Consider the following 16,453-nt stretch of genomic DNA (forward strand, 5'->3'; position numbering starts at 1 on the left):
TTCAGAGTTTGTGTTGCAGCTTGCACACATATCAACACTACCAAACGTCTTGCAGCACTGCTCGCACTGGATCAGGCCTATCAAAAACTATATGTAGGTTTGATTACAGCATAAACTACAGACAAGAAATGAGAACAAGCCTCGGTGTTTTGACTAGTTACAGCCAGACTGGTGTAGAAAAACAAGGCGAAACTAAATTATTGGGTATTATATTTATATAATACATTGCCTTTCAGCAAATGCCTTTCCCAGCCAGCTCTAAAACAAGGAGTGCACACTGTGTAGAGTGAAAAATTCACCTCTTATTGGGATCTGTCTTTATTTAAAAAAGAAAACAACAACCACCTAACAGAGTTCAGCTTAAACTTTCTCCCCAAATTTGCCTATTCCTAGGATTCATCCCTCCAAATTGCTCAGCCCATACCCAACACCCTTTCTCTACAGAGCCATTTTCACCTGCTTTTGTGAACCAGCAGAACCCACTTAAAACTTTCAACAGAGTCACTATCTGCAAACAGGGTGGAGATACTGCCAGCCTGTTACAGACTCCTCCCCTTTATCACTTGAGATATCAAGGACCTTACATACCATCATGAATTTCCTATCTCCATGAGATAGGAAAGTATCATTAGTCCCATATTAGTGTTGGGGAAGTGATTTGCCAAAGGTCACATATCAGCCTGGAGCAGAACCCAGATCCCTGAATATCAGGGTTTTTTTCCTTTTAATCCACTGAAAGTCTTTCCTTCTACTCCACTTTCCTTCATCAGTCCTGATTAATAGGATTCTGGAAGTGTCTCCTTCAACTAAAGCCTTCCTATTAAGTTATTCCTGAATGGAGCTCAGCTGGTATTGTTATGTCTACTCTATAATGTTTAGTAACTTCTACACCAATGTGACAGGGCAGAAAGGATAGTCTTGTGCTGGGTAAAGAACAGGAGGGGGAGTCAGAAGTCCTAAATTGTATCCCCAGCTCTGGCATAGATTTGCTATGTGATTGGGGGCAAGCCTGTGTCTCAGTTTAATGTCACCTGTGAAATGGGGGTGAACTCTCACACACTGATGTTTAAACCTATGTTTAAAAAGCACACTGATGTTCTCAAGAGAAACGTGCTAAGTGTAAAGATTTATTATAAGAGGAAACTCTGGTGTTAGTAGGAGAGTCAGTATCCTGAACCTTGATGATGCTGAGTAAGAGGTAAAATTGATTTCCAAACCACTTCAGTTCTGTGAACTAGCACTTGTAAGCAGCCAGTTCCAGAACCCTTAATCACAAGACAAACAGTATGTCACTCAAAATGAAGCACTGTGAGGTGGCTATCAAGCCTCCTCCTGCTCCCCGATAAAAACACAGAAAAGATCTGAAATTATTAAACATCCTATAGTTTGAGATGAGGGTGTTTGCCATGTGCTGGAATAGAAAGAAAACTGACACTGAGGTAGGAGCCAGTGGAGAAAAGAGTATATAGTTTAGCAGTGCCCTCTTGTAATAAACATATTAGCCCTGTTCACAATAATGGGAGCTTTGTGCCTCTCCTTATTTGGAATATACCTTACAAAAAGGTTTGCAAGGAGATCTGGTCCGGCTTCTTTCATTTCACTCCTCTCAGACTTAATGAACTGATTGAAGTTTTATCATAATATACATTTTTTAAAAATAAATGTCACTCCACAGACAAATGGTAGGCCTGCTTCATTAGCCAATACCACTGTTTTCTACAGCAGTTGTCAGTAAAATATCAATTGATTCATTCAGTAAGAAATAACCACAGTATCTCAGATATCACATTGTGATAGCTGTAGGAAAATTACTGCATATACTGGATGTGATTCTCCTCTCCTATCATTTTTATGCTCAAGTAGCGCCATGAACTTCAGCTGAGTAAGTAACCCCTAATTTATCCCTCAACTTACCCCTTTATCAGGCCTGTGGAGTGCTGGGCACTGTATGAAGAGCTGTTAAATAAAGAGTAGTGTCTATTCGCTTCATCATCTTTCACCTTTCCCTTCTGTGCTGTGAAAGGGTTGTGGCTGGGCATGCCTAATTTTTGAGGTATGCACACCCAAACCTGCATTACCTTCTATTTAGCGAGGACAGAGACACTAGCACATAATCATGCTGCACTGCAAATGTATTAGTTATAAACAAGCTCTCAAATACTGTAAGAAGGAGTGAATTGGCAGCACTCCCATGAATCCTATAAGTACAGAAGAGCTAATGTAGGCTCTAATTACTAAAACTGCAGAAGCAAGTGAATAGCTCCAACTTCAGTGAAGAATACGGGCCCTCCTGAACAAAGGCCCTTGGTAAGCTAGGTATTTCTTTTGTCTCTTCTGAGTCATTGTCAATATTATCACATTCATTGTCTTAATTCTTGATACTAACCCTCCCACTTGTGAGGAAGAACTTCTGGGGAGAAAGTCACAGTGCGGTAAGCCTCACCTGGCTAGCAATGCAGCATCACTCCAGGTAATACCTTCTACTCACGATCACAGTATTTCTTAGGGTTATACCTTCTATGACAGGTTGACTTGCACTGATGAATAGATGGAGATGAGGGTATATTAGCTAAGGGCACTAGTGGAAGAGGGAGAATTTAAGAGACGTACATCTCCAATCTAGCTCTGGGACCAAACCAAAAACTTTGGATCCAAATACTCCTGCATATTGGGAAAGTTTGGAAACTTATCTGGGCCTGAACTTGGCAGCTTAGGCCCAACTCTGCTCTTATATTACCTTATGCTCTACATCATATCCCAACCCTAATCATGTATGCAGCACACACTGATGGTTTCCAGACTACAGCTCGTATTCAGACCCCATTTCCATCTCCCCACGAAAGACCTGCACCTATTCCACAAACAGAAAGAATTCAAATGCTTTCCCCTAGTCCCCTGCTTAGGATTTCATTATTAATTATATCTGAAGGTTATTCAGTTAAAATACTAACTTTTTTTATTTAAACATTTATATTAAGCTGCTGAGATTTCTAGCAGCTTAACAGCATTACTTCTGTGTAAGAGAATAAGCCTCTTAGATTCTGCACACAGGCCTCTCATCTCAAATGAAAGATGTTAGAAATGCATTGAAAGGTAACACCGAGTTAATGATGCTTTTTAAACTGAGGACTCAAAGGCCGATCATGCAGAGATCCACTAGTTATTCAGCCCACTGAACTCAGTCTCTCTCTTGTGCTCTGTTACCATTAAAACTGAGTTGGTGTAGGAGCAGCACCACCAACACTTGTAGTTACTGTAGTTCAAAATAGATCCATCTGAGCCACTTCTCTTTGTAGTGGCGAAGTCCCATTTTGGGCATTGGCTACTGTCCGGAATTATTTCCAGGTTGTTACAATTAGATGCAAAGTGAAACCAAAAGCCTGGATCTGAACACCCCAAAGTTTGGCAAATGGTTGGCTCCAACCCATTGCTAGTAACAATCCATTACTTTGAGCTTTTTCTTCCACTGAGTAATAAATCCAAACATCTGGAAGTAATTCCCAGAAAATGGCATATAACTAATTAATACTATCACCACTGGAGATAATCCGGGTTAGATATGATACCCATCGATCAGGGATGATAGTTTTCAGGATAATAAAATTGTTTCAACCATGGATGCTGGGTGACAGACCAGATGACTCCTGTTCAAAAGAGATTTCTTCAATCCAAATTCTGGGCTTCTATGTGACGAGCAATTCTCTCTTACTTTACTAGAGAGCTAGTCAAATTCTGTTCTCAGATAGACCAGTGTAAATCCAGAACACCAGCATTATAAATGTCCATGGACTTACTCCTGATTTATAATAGCATAAAGAAGATTAATTTGGCCCCCTGGGCCAGATTCATTATGGTATAATTACATTAACATCAGCTGATTTATACCAGGAATTAATATGATCCAAAGGATCACATTTTCAAAAACTACATACTAGTTTGTGTCCACAAAACTATGCAAGACAAATTGCACAAGACAAACAGGTAAGTCTCCTTACCCAGGATGACTTTTTTGCATATTTTGGGTGCAAAATCAGGGGCTGATTTTTGGACCCTTTTTCCCCCCCACCCTACTAGTTGAACTTTGCATGAACTCTCTGTCCTCCATGCATCTGACACTGACATAGAAAGATTCATTTTTCAAGCCAACTTTCTATTTCATGGCTGAACCAATCCAATTGTTCAACTGACCGAAGAGACTAACAATTTACACAGTTGAAAGAGTGCCCAGGCTTGTCTGCAGGACACACACACCTTTGCACCAGCAACGGGAGCACTAAACAATTCTGAGGACAGCTTAAACCCTCACTGTGACCACTTGTAACATCAAGAATAGTTTCCTGCCATATTTTCAAAAGAACAGCCCAAAAAGGCATCTCATGTTTAAGAGAGAGATGACCCTTCAATAAATGTATTGACCCCTGTTCTTTGATTTATTAAAGCAAGGAAACCCAATAGACAGTGTTCTTCAATGTGACCACAGAATGCCTTATATTGGCTTAGATGGGATCAGGGCAAAGATTGCGTAATTGTAAACACCCAATCAGTATGATGGCCTTGAATTACACCCACTGGAGAGTATTATTGCTGTTATGAAATAATAATATACTTAGCACATCCTTAAAGCTCTGTACAAATATTAATTAATGAATGGGAGCTAATTAAATGGAAACATTAACTAATTAAATGGGTTTTATGCCTTAAAATGAGGGGAAACAACAGAACGTTTTATTTTTACAAAGAAAGAATCACATGGGCCTTGATTCTGACCTCACCTTGATGTGAATCAGGAGAGAAGCTTTTGAAGTCAGTGGAATTTTACTTGGGTAAAACCAATTAAAGTTAGATCAGTAGTTTATACATAAAATTTTTCATAAGGATGCTGCCTGGCATGTGGGTAGATCTGTTAAGAAAGCCAGCATCTCTAAAGCCATATTTACCGAGAGGCATAATGCTGCTCTCATCTGCCTACTGAATAGGGTGACCAGACAGCAAGTGTAAAAATTCGGGATGGGGGGTAATAGGAGCCTATATAAGAAAAAGCCCCCAAAATTGGGATTGTCCCTATAAAATCGGGACATCTGGTCACCCTACTACTGAAAGAAGCTGCTCACACACCTATACTACATTTTAATGTCAGGAAGTTAAACCAGGATAGCCAGTTTCACCACTACTTGCTGAGATCTCATCTCATGTGCCAAGTTTCAGCCAGGAGTGAATTTTTAACAGCAGAGTTATAAACCTGTGAAAATAGGGGCTTACTATGGAACTGCTGACAGACCCTTAACTATAGTTGTGCACCAGGTGCCAATAATAGACAAAACTGCCCCATTTTATAGCACACAGAAAGGCTGGAATTCAGCTGTTATAAGGGATAATAATAAACTTCTGCTGGTGACTCAGGCGCTCAGTCTTGGATTTACATTCCCACTGTCACTAAGAATTTTTAAGTTAAACAATTTTATATAAAAATGCAATAAACAACATTTATATTGCCAACAGCATTTGTTCCCACTGCTTTTGCCCGAAAACACTGCACAAGTCTCCTCCTGTCCTCCTCCTTCTCCTCTTCCCTTTTCCCCTCCTCTTTCACCCACCCAGCCTGCCCCACCGGAACTGCAAACTGCCTGGATACTTGGACTCTCACGCATCCGAGATTAAACCCAGACGTGCCGATGGCACAGGGCCCATCCACAGCCCAATGCCAACGGCAAGACTGCTGTGATACAAAGTTATTAACACATAGCACTGCAAGCCTCAATTCCCCTTGCACCATGGTGCAAGCTGTGTGGCAGCTCTCAGTTTAATTACTCTAGAGAGAGAGAAAAAAAGAGGTCTACAGTATTCCTATTATTTTTTCTTCAACATGGTTTTCACAACACTCTTTAAACCATATCAAGAAAAAAAAATGCTGTGGTTCAACATTTATATCTGCACTCCTTAGAGATTTCACCCAATTACGAGTCACAGTCAGAAATGGAGAAAGTAAGCACCAATGAGGGTTGCCTTTTATGTAACACATATTGGAGGAAATATCTGGACTACTGGAGGTGAAAGGTCTTGTAGTATTGCTACCTGAAATTCTAAAAATCATTTGCCTCCCCCACACTGAAGATATAGGCAGTCTGCTGTAAAGCAAACTTTCTCACACATAGCTCAGCCATCTTTGAGGTTTTCTCTTGCCCCGATAAATCACCCTTTAAGAATGAGAATTGCATTGATGCATTTAAATTTATCTGCCCATGTATTTATTTATTTATTTATTTATTTATTCCATCTCTCCAGAACAGCTTTTAACACATTTGGATTTTTTTTGTCATAAAATATTCTATTTATTTCCCAGCAGCTGGTGTCAAAAAAGTTGTTGTTTTCTTTAAATATTACTCTTAAATAAATAAAATCTGTTTTCATATCATGTAAAATTAGTTTTGCCTGCTGTGAGTTTGTGGCATTATGAAGAGATCATTTTTTTCCATTAATTATTTAAAGTGAGAAGATTATTATATATATATATATATATATATATATATATATGAAAGACTGAACAATACACCATGCCATTTAATTTGTATAAATGCAGCATTCGTGCAAATTGGTTGCCACACACAGCTCCATTACTATACACCTCCTTTGGAGTTAGCGGCTACAGACGATGACCTGCTGTTTCACAGGAGGTGAATTCTTCTTTGCTCCCAGGTGTTCATTGTGAATTTTTCAGTGGGACAAAAAATAAAATACAAATACAAATAAACTTCTTTAGCTGGCAGCAATACTGATGTTTTAAACAACTCTGTCCTGGTTGTTCATACTGGGTATTGCTTCTAAACTGGCCCTGGATGGCATTTAACTCATTTTATTTATTCTTTGTTTAAATCTCTAGTTTGACAGTCTCTCTCTCTTTCATGAAAAACTATTGGTATTGTTAGCAATTCCTCAGGAGTCTTCAGATTACCCTGTCTTTCAGCACTAATATAACTGCGTAGCTGTAATTATTCTCACTTTTTATTCTGACTGTCGGTTTTGGAAGGGGGCGAGGGGTGGGGATTTAATGAATCACTCAAGCTCCCCAAGGCACAGTAAGGTACCATGCTAGATCTACTATGAGCTTTTAAGGTGGAGGGCTTTAATTAATTAATAGCTAAACTGCTAATGAACAAAATACAGTTAATCAAAATGATAAACCAGAGGGTGAAAAATAAGGCAGGGACTAAAGATTTGTTTTCAACTTGTTTTATTACATATTTTAATATATGTATGGTAGAATGGAAGAGAAGGGAAACTCCTTTACCAAAATGGAATATTTTGTATCTTCGTTCAGGGTATACTACTTACTGAGACAGCATAGTCTAGTGGTAAGAGAATGGGTTTGGGAGTCAGGAATCTTACATCTGCCAAAGGCTCAGGACAACACTGACAAATCTCCATACCTCAGCTTCTCCCACCCATACATTATCATCATTCAAATATTTATATCACAATAATGCCCAGAGTATGAAAAATGGGAGTCTTTGTGCTAGGCACTATACAAACACATACAAAGAAATAGTGTTTGTCCCCAGCAAACTTAATGGGTATCATAATATTTACCTACCTCACAAGAGTGCTTTGGAAGACTGGTCCTTGTTCTGTACAGTGCTTTGGAGAAGAAAAGGGCTATATAAGTGTTTATTAAGCTCATGGTTATTTTTAAGTAAGGGTAAACTGGGCTGACGGTGAAGCAAAAGAGACTTTTAAAAAAAGTTCTTGTTAGTCAATTTCCCCGAGAAAGAAGAAGAGATGAGTCCAAACCAAAATCCTGGACCTGAACGCCCCTTTATTTTGGGGAAAAATTGGAGCCAGATCCTAAAACTTGTTGGCTCAGGCCTATTTCCAGGAGAAAGATGTGGGTCGCATGCAGTAAAGTTATGTTCATACCATGATGTCCTTCCAGGATAGAGCACACATATCTGTTATTAATAAAAACAGGATCAGGGCAGACTGTAACCACCAGTGTTCCAAATGCCATTATCTGTACCTATGAGCATTAGTTTTTTCGGATTTAATTTTTTAAAGTAGACAACTCCTCTGTACTACAATTCTTTTTCCTCCCCATCATTGCCAGCCCAATTTTCACTAACTTCTCTCACCCTAAAGTCAGACACAAATGCATGCATACTTTTTTAGTAAACTTAAAAATTAAAAATATACAACTCAGGGCCACATCATGCCCTCCCATATAAAATCCTGTAGAAAATTCTACAAAATCCTGCTTGCAGAGATTCCAATATGCTTCCCAGTAGGAGATGAGGGCTATGACAAACATTTCATGGTCAACAGAGAGGGCAGGAAGTCTGAGGCTCCAAATGTCCCAAGAACTGTTGGGAAATGATACAGATTTGAAGCTATGTTAGTGGAGAGTTGAGGCATTTACATTAGTCCTCAGCCTCCCTCCCCTCAGCAACAAAGCTGCCTTATGACACATTTGCATCAGTCACCTTACCCATGCCTACGACCCTGAAACTCCTTGAGGAATTTCCCTGTAGATTCCTGATTAGGACTTTGAACAACAAAAGAAGAGCCTGGCCTCCAGAGAACACATCCATAGTTTTACACTGAGCAAAGTGTATGACGAGAAAGAACTTTGGGAGTTTAGATGGTGTTCTGTGGACAGCCATGTAGTATATACATGATCAGTAATGATCACAGTTGTGTTCTTAGTATTAAATGCACAATGACTAGGGACACACCACTGACCAAGGCACAGGGAAAGTTTCAGACCCAGCATTAACCTTCATGAGAAATTCTACAGGCACGCTGATGAATCAGATGGGCAAAGATGCTGTCGAGGACCCTCCTTACTCTCCACTCAATGGACAATATCAGCTGGGTCTTTTATGCAATCATGCACACCTAAGAGTAGAAGGTATGAACTGGCTCTCAGGGCCCTGACATTAACTAAAATACTTTACTCATGGCATTTATAAAAAATGGAAACAGACCAAAAAACCTCAAGCATGCTTCAAAAATATTGTAATTAAGCAAGATGCTAAATAGAACCATGCACAATTCTACTGACATCAGTGAAGTTGCACCCACATATGCCAAGGCTGAATTTATTGATAAAGAATCAAAGGATAGGAATATAATTAATGCCAGTCAACATGATTTTATGGAAAATAGGTCTTGTCAAACAAACCTGATTTCATTCTTTCATGAGATTACAAGTTTGGTTGATAACGGTAACTGTGAAGATGTAATATACTTAGATTTTTGTGAGGCGTTTGACTTAGCACCGCATGACATTCTAATTAAAAAATTAGCATTATACAGTATCAATAAAGCCCATGTTAAATAGATTAAGAACTGGCTAACTGACAGATCTCAGAAAGTAGTTGACAATGGGGAACTATCATCAAATGGGTGTGTTACTAGTATGTTTCAGGGATCGATATTAGCTCCAATTCTGTTCAACATTTTCATTAATGATTTGGATATAAATATAAAATCATTGCTTATAAAATTTGCAGATGACACAAAGATTGGTGGAATGATAAATGGTAATGAGGATAGGGCAGTCATACAGAGCAACCTGGATTGCTTGGTAAACATTCAAACAAAATTTGTTTTTATACAGTCAAATGCAAAGTTATACATCTAGGAACAAGAAATGCAGGCCATACCTACAAAATGGGATACTGTATCCTAGAAAGCAGTGACTCTGAAAAGGACTTAGGGGTCATAGTGGACAAGCAACTGAACATGAGCTCCCACTGCAGCAGTGTGGCAAAAATTGGGACTGGATCCTGGGATGTATAACAGGGGAGTAGTGAGAAGGAGCAGGGAGGTTATCCTACTTTTGTATATGGTATTGCTGAGATCCAAACTGGAATACCGTGTCCAGTTCTAGTGTCCAAGTTTTTAAAAAACTGAAAAATTGGAGAGTGAGCAGAAAAGAACCACAAAAATTATTTGAGGGCTCAAGAAAACACCTTACAGCGAGAGATTTAAAAATCTCAATATGTTTAGGTATGAGAGGTGACTTGATTACAGTGTGTACGTACTTTCAAAGGGAGAAAATACCAGGTTCTAATGGGCTCTTTAATATACAGGAGAAAGGCATAACAAGAAACAATGCCTGGAAGCTGAAACCATAAAAAATTAAATTAGAAACTAGGCACACATTTTTAACAGTCATGGTGATTAACCACTGGAATAAACAACCAAGGGAAGTGATGGATTCTCCATCTCTTGATGTCTTCAAATCAAGCCTGGATACCTTTCTGGAAGATATGCTTTAATCAAACATAAATTGTTAGACTAAACACAGGGTTAAATTTAACAGCCTGTGGTAGATAGAAGATCAGACTAGATCAGGGGTTCCCAAACTTGGTTCGTGGCTTGTTCAACGTAAGCTCCTGGCAGGCTGCAAGACACTTTGTTTACCTGAGCGTCCGCAGGTACGGCCGCTTGGAGGTCCCAGTGGCTGTGGTTTGCCGTTCCCGGCCAATGGGAGCTGCGGGAAGCGGTGCGGGCCAGGCCACCACTTCTCACAGCTCCCATTGGCCGGGAACGGCGAACCGCGGTCACTGGAAGCTGCGAGCGGTCATGCCTGAGGACGCTCGGGTAAACAAAGTGTCTTGCAGCCTGCCAGGGGCTTACCTTGAACAAGCCACGAACCAAGTTTGGGAACCCCTGGACTAGATCTAGGTCTAAAGCGCCCTTCTGGCCTTAAACTCTGTGAAAGTATGAATCCATGGATCCCTCATTAATGAAAATTGTAAGGTCATGTTTTATGTGACCTACTGTGTTTAAACTACAGGATATTCTTGTTCTCAGTGACCATAACAAATGATGTTCACTCAAAAGATGCAGTTGTATGAAGGAGAGTCTATGGTAACACTTGAACATGGATTATCTAGAGGGCAATGTATTGTGAGTTTTACCCTGAAAAGGGTTGCTTTGGTTAAGTGACTGTAGTTCATTTTTAATATGGTTCAGTTAGATGGCTTCTTTACCAAAACCTCAGATCCAAATGATCCTGAATTTTGGAGTGCTTGAAAATCAGACTCAAATCTGAATTTTGTTATTTGGACCCTGTGACAGCCCTAGCTCAGGGTTGGTTGGTACAGGAGCATCGCCTAGTTGTTAGGGCTTAGGCAGGTGGCATGCAGCGCGGTTGTTGGTAGGGGAGCCCAGGCCGTCTCACTCCACCAGGCTCCAACCCAGGGCCCCTTGAGGGCTATCAGACTCTGACAGCCAGGGATGCTTAAGGCAGCCCTCCCTGGGCACTCCCTGCGATTGTAACAAGGTTGCCATATAGGGTAAGGCAGCGTGAGGGCTGTCAGCTCACCACAAGGTGCCTCCTGGTGGCAACAGCATAGCCACTGTTTCCTCCTGTGATATGGTCCAGCCTCCTGGGCCAGCTCAGTCCAAGGTCTTTCCCCTGCTGGGGCAGTCCAAACAAAAACAGGGGAATCAATCAAGTCCAGAGTTCATATCAGAGGGGAATGATTCAAGCTCAGGCTGTCCCTGCAGCAGGCCTTCTGTTCCCTCAGGGAGGGACCTTTGGGCACTTGTTTTGGGAGAGATTCTGCCTTCCCTCAGCTGATCTTCCCTGGAACTGCCAGTAGCAAGTCTGCTCTCTTCCCTGGTCTGCCCACAAATGAGCTGCTCTCCTGCTCTTTAAGTCCTCCTCCAACTAGTGCGTTTGCTACAGGTGTTACAGGGCAGGGCGAGCTAAACCCAGAGTAGTTCTTAGCCCCTTGTTGCTCACTGTGGGGTTTATACACCCCATCACAGACCCATTTCTAGATTCAGTCTTAATCTGGATTATGAAACTACCTGAAAGGTACCCTACAGTAAACAGTCTACATACTATAACTGGGACATACAAAATCTGGCAATTTCCCTTCACAGTGGCTTGTGCTGTGTTTAACCTTCTTTGGTTTCGGTTCATGGGGATTAATAACCCTTGAATTTTTCTTTGAGTTTTAGGTTTGAATGCGCACATTAAATTGTGAAACCTCAGCGTGTAAGCCCCAAACCAAAAATCAGTTCAGATGCAGACCTCTGTCAAAAAGTGGTAATGGGATCTTAAATGGCCAAAAGCTGTAAGGACCTCAGATTTTAGACCTTGAATGGAAGACAGAACCTGCACAAGCACAGTGCACTTTAACACCATGCTGGCCCTTGTTTCAGAATTGTGGTTGAAAGAAAAGCACCACCTACAGAATCACCACCATACCCACCCTGTAGCATATGTATCTTCATGGCTGCTCTCTTGTCCAAGTATGGACCAGACACAACTCACCTCAAGTTAGGAAAACTAACAAGATCACAGCCCAATGTGGTAGGGCAACTGGCATGCAAAATATCTGAAATGTTCCTTAATATTTAGTTTGAAATTTCCCTCCTGCCCTCTCTATATAGTTCAGATTATAAATATAATAGATTTGTTTTATAGTTACAGACTGGCAGATGCCACTCATCTACCTATTCTGCCCACTGCCTGAAAACAATATGATTCAAGGAGTAGGTCAGCAGTAAGAAAGGATTCAATAGATTAAAATGTGCATTTTAAGAAAGGAAACACTCATAGAAAGCAGAGCAAGTTTTATGTTTCTGTAGTTTATTTTTCTGCTTAATGAAACAAGGTTTTCAGCTTCTACAAGAGCAATTACAAAGACACTTCATTAATCTACTGCGTGCACCGCCTCTCCCTAATACCTGTAGCTGCCCCGTTCTAGCCCCCTGGAAGTTATCTGCTGGCATTGCATCAATATTCCAGCACAAGAAAAAAAACAAGGACTGACTTAAAGCTATTCAAAGTCTGCTGTTTTGTAGAGAAGGGATCCAAACCAAAAATGCCAGGCCCTGATACCTATGAAATGTGGGAATCTTCAACAAGAGATAGGAACACTGCAGCTCAGGCTTGTCTGTATGAGAAATAAATAAAAAGAGAACCTCTGCGTTTAGTAGTTATTACTTCGGTACGTAGAAAGTCAAATGACAGCAAGCGGAAAAAGGCATTTTCTCAGGCTCAATATATACAGGGTCAAACACTGCAGTCCTTATTCGACCAAACTTCCAATTTTTCCAGGGGTAAAGATTATGGGCGGAATTTTCAAAAGTGCCTAGGTGACTTAAGAGCCCAAATACCACTGAAAGTCAATAGTACTTGTGCTTGTGCTCCTAAAGGCACTTCGACATTTTTGAAAATACTATTCCACATGACTTGGCCCAAAGATTATAGACTTTGTTTTTTTTCCTGCCTTCCTCTGGAGTATTCAGCTGGAATCAACTGTTGAGAACAGATGAGGATGTATCACACAATCTGTTTCTAGGGGCAACAGCAGTGGTGAACCTCAGTCTTTTCCATCTCCTGTTTCTTAGTGTAAATATTATATACTAAGATGCAATGGCCTAAAAGACTTCTCAGGTTGTAGTGCATGTGAAACCCTGGAAAGACTTAATTTGTAGAGGGATGTTTCATCTAGAAGGAGTTAGCTACAGTGTCATGCCCTCAGGGTATGAACATTAATCACGTTTAACTCTGATGTTGCAATGTGTGTCACTTGACATGATACGGTGCTGGTGAGCATGGGTGGAGTTTCTAGTAGAGTTGGTCGGAAATTTTCAGATGGAACTTTTTTTTTTCCCCAGAAAAATGTGAATTTGTCAAAAGTAAAACAGCTCATGGAAACATGTCAATTTCAGCACAATTTAATTTTGAAGGAAAAATGGGGAAAAAAAACTTTTTGATAAGGTTGAAAAGTTCAATTTTCAGCTTTTCAGGATTAAGTGTTTTGATATTCCATTTTGAATCAACCTTTCTTTTCAATTTTGTTACATATTATATTTTGTATTTGTGTTATTTTATAATATATAACACAAAAATTGAAAAATTGCAGTTGGAACAAAACATATTGATTGCATCGAAATAAAGTCCTTCAATCCAAAACTTTTTTTTGTGTCATTTTGTGGGAAAGTTCTATTTTTTTTTGTTCTGTTTTACAACTAAAAAAATTTGAAAACATACATTTCCCCCACAAAAAAATCCAGTTTCCGCCCTGCTCTGGTTTCTAGGAAACCAGATAGAACAGGAATTCGCTTACTGTCCAGCCTGCTCTTGCAGTTTCAATTTAACTCTGTCAGAATAATCTCTTCCTCTTCATAAAACCAGTTGGATGTTTTTTCTTAACTTGCTTTCAGACTCTTGAGTTTCACTCCAGGCAAAAAAAAACCCCAGGACACACAACCTTCCACATCTGTGCGTTACATGCATGGCAATAGGGGCAGGAGAAATAAAATGAAATAAATGAAAACTACAGAGATGTCTCCAGAACAGAGAGATGAATTGTTAAATACATATATTTTTTTTCTGGTAGTGAAGTGATCTTTTCAACAGAGGTCTTTAATTTACTGAACATTTGATTTTCATTCAACTGACCATTTGCATTGTAAACTACACAGGGCAGGCTCCATGTGTGATCTGTACAGAACACATGGTCGATCCTTGATAGAAACTGCTTTCATGGTAGTTATTTGTTATATGGGCCCTGAGGAACAAATACCTCTCACTTTTCACTCTCCCCACTTTCCCTACCCTAAACACAACCATCATCTGCCCAGACATTTGCTGCCCACATAGAGCAACAGCACAGCTAGCCAGGGTAATGTCTGCTAATTTGATAAAACAGTATGTATCATTCCACCAACGGGAGAACAAGCAGGTTAAACCTTCGTTATTTTGTTTTTATTGTTTTTTTTGTTTTGTTTTTTTTTTAACTAAAAGGGAAAACAGAACCAAAAGTAGAGCCGATTAGGAAATAATTCACCAAAGAAAAACAAAACAAGGGGGAAAAAAACCAAAGTAGAAGGGGAAAATGAACAGAGGAAAAACAATTATCCCAAGCGGTAGGCAAAAGTCTGTAATATTATCTAGAATGACAGCACAGCCATTGTTAGTGCTGCCAAGGCACTGCATGTTTTCTATATCACCCGAGGTCCTAGGAGAATAATAAACTAAGCAGATTAGACTTAGACTGATGCCTCTGTGCCACTTTTACCTTCACACAACACACACACTGTTCTGTGTTTCTGAACACACGCAGGCAGGTAAACCCAGAAAATGGGTACTCCATGTTGTCAGGAGGGCAGAGAGACTGCCAACAACCAGGGCCTGTTTATTATTTAACAGTTGGTATTGCTAGAGGCCTGGCACTGCAATAGGGCAATCTCTGTTTCAGCACAAGTAAACCTGATTACGAGAGTGTGTGAGCCAAATCATGTTTACCATAGTCTGTGAGAACCGCGGTGCCCCCAACAGACATGGAAATTCTTACAACAGCTCTCGTCCAAATGGACAGGAGGATTCCTGCAGCCGAGGTAAAGAGCTGATTTTGCTTCCTGTAAAAGCCAGGCAAGGATGAAGGTCCACGGGGAAAACCACAAAAATTGTAGTCCGCTATCTCAATGCCAGTAACCAACCTAACCTCTCTTCCTTAATTTTCATGGACTGATGCACTGCTTTACACTCTCTTTCCTTTTCTACTTCTAGCAGCTACCTAAAATCACCCAGCACCCAAACCTAAAATCAACCCCCAGCCTGGGTTGTGAGGCAAAGGGTGCTTTTAATGAAGGGTGATTACCATCTCCCCAGTCACGCCATTCTGCTGGCAGAGAACGAATGTGTCAATTAGCCCAGTAAGGTGCTACGACCACAAGAAGGGGACTTCACTGACAACGAACTTCACTTAAAAAGCAAACCCATCATTCCATCCCAGTAGAGATATCTTAATCTCTGCTAGAAACATCCGGTATCAATGAGAAAAGCTAAGAGCAAGGACCATTTCAGCTAATCCAACATTTTAAAATTGTTTAAAGGAGTATGTCCTAGATTCAGACAGTCTGTAAAATGGATGTCATGGAGTATGGAATCTGTTTAGCTAATGAAAGTACTATCCTGAATCCAACACAACTGGGCTGGACCTTAATGCTGAAAGGATTGATGGCTTTCAGGTTTAGCTTGCTGATTTAAATACTGTCCCATTTTGGTTATGACCAAAAGGAGATAGCATCTGATGACTGTTCAGTGATCTACATGGAATGAGTCTGATGGGTCTCAGTTCACTTCTGATATCAACTTTTACCTATCTCACAAATGTGTGTGAGGCTTAATTCAGGGAAGTAGTATGATACAGGATGCAGTCCTGGAAGTAGGGAGAGCTAGGTTCTATTTCCAGCTCTGACATATATGTGATCTTGGGCAAGACACTTCCCTCTGCTTCCCATCTGCAAAATGCGGATAGTGAAAAAAATATGTATAAGAGCTAATTATTAATTACTTAATATTGATGAAGAGTTTAGTGGCCATGAATTGTAGGGCACAATAGAAATATAATATAGCTTTGTATTATATTATCAGAAATCACACCATCACAACTTGCACTACCCGGCATGCTAAGCAGAGAGCTGA

General features: G+C 40.2%; 1 protein-coding gene across 34 annotated transcripts in view; it reads right to left on the minus strand.

The window, feature by feature from the left end:
• Positions 1-16,453, minus strand: part of ZBTB20 (zinc finger and BTB domain containing 20) — a 646,879-nt gene that overhangs the window by 448,784 nt on the left and 181,642 nt on the right. The window contains exon 1 of one of the 34 annotated variants that reach the window (XM_039497071.1): positions 2,444-2,528. The exons of the other annotated variants lie outside the window; for them this stretch is intronic. The gene's annotated coding sequence lies outside the window, so the exon portion shown is untranslated. Of the gene's footprint in view, positions 1-2,443; positions 2,529-16,453 lie in introns of those variants that run through there. 34 annotated transcript variants of the gene reach the window in all.

This window comes from Mauremys reevesii, linkage group 1, assembly GCF_016161935.1.
Source record: "Mauremys reevesii isolate NIE-2019 linkage group 1, ASM1616193v1, whole genome shotgun sequence".
Lineage (NCBI taxonomy): Eukaryota > Metazoa > Chordata > Testudines > Geoemydidae > Mauremys > Mauremys reevesii.